Genomic DNA, 1294 nt, shown 5'->3' on the forward strand with positions numbered 1-1294 from the left:
AACTACAACCTTTTCTTTCTTGGTATATTTTAATTTGTTCTTTGTCAGTGGCTTGATGTTGTTGCTGTTTTGTTGTACATTGTTGCTCTGTCTTGTTTTTGTGCATGTTGTTGTCTCTGCAGGTCTGTCTGGATAGGACATGCTGGATGAACAATCCGGAGGAGAAAACAATGGGACTGACAGTTCCGTGGAAGGGACATGGGAGAGGGGGAGGTGGGGGGAAGGGAAGAGCTGTTAACAAACCCAGGGACAAAGGAACAACAAGCGATTCAAATTGGTGGGGAGGTGTGTGTGGGAGACCTGGTAGGGCATGATCAAGGGGAAATATAACAAAGAGGAAGTGCTGAAGTCCTAGTGGGGACTGAACTTTTTGATAAAAGACTTAGTAGAAGGATCCTGATCAGTGGTGGGGATGTGGGGGATGGGAGTGGGGAGTGAAATAGAATTGCTTAATCTTAAGGACTTCAGACTTTCTGGAGTCACGGAGCATGGGTGAACCTTTGCATTATTGCCCTAGGATAATCTTTAAACTAAAAGAATTATCTCCTGAAGATTTCTTTAAAAACAAGCAATAAGGTGGGGGGGGAGGTGTCTGCTTTGAGTGTTATACATTTTTTCACAATTATCTGTATGGGATCAAAATGACAAAAGCAACTCAAAAGTTTAGATATGGTCTTAGAGTGATGTTAATGGAGGAGGAACAGCTCTGAAAACAGTTAGAATGATTGTCCAACGAGAGGAATGTAATAAGTGTCATCACATTGCGTGTCTAAAACCTGTTGAATTAGAACATGTTTTGCTGTGTATATTCTCGACAGCAACAAAACAAACTTGTCAGTTTTAGAACAATGAAATATCATCTCACCTTATTAGAAGAGCAATGATCAAAGAACCTGAAAATACTGTTGGTGGGGATGTGGAGAAATTGGAGCCCTTCCATTGTGATTGGGAATCTAAAATGCTGCAGGCATGGTGGAAAATAGTTTAGTGGTTCCTCAAGAAGATGGACAAAGAACTACACTGTTACCCATCCATTCCACTCCTAAGTATATATTCAAAAACTTGAAATCAGGACCACAAACAGATACTGAAGCACAATGTTTTTCTCTGAATGGTTTATTGAGATAAAAAGGTAATCAAGCGGTCATCAAGCTCAGAAGCAACAAAGCCCACAGGGAAGAAGCACACCAGCCTATGCAATCACAAGGTGTAGAAGGGATCAGGTATAAGGCATCATCAGAACAAAAAATCTTACCATGGTGAATGATGGGGGGAGTGCGGAGTGGAGACCCAA

This window comes from Echinops telfairi, unplaced genomic scaffold (genome assembly GCF_000313985.2).
Source record: "Echinops telfairi isolate 266 unplaced genomic scaffold, ASM31398v2 ScPeMD7_7427;HRSCAF=8465, whole genome shotgun sequence".
NCBI classification, from domain to species: Eukaryota; Metazoa; Chordata; class Mammalia; order Afrosoricida; family Tenrecidae; genus Echinops; species Echinops telfairi.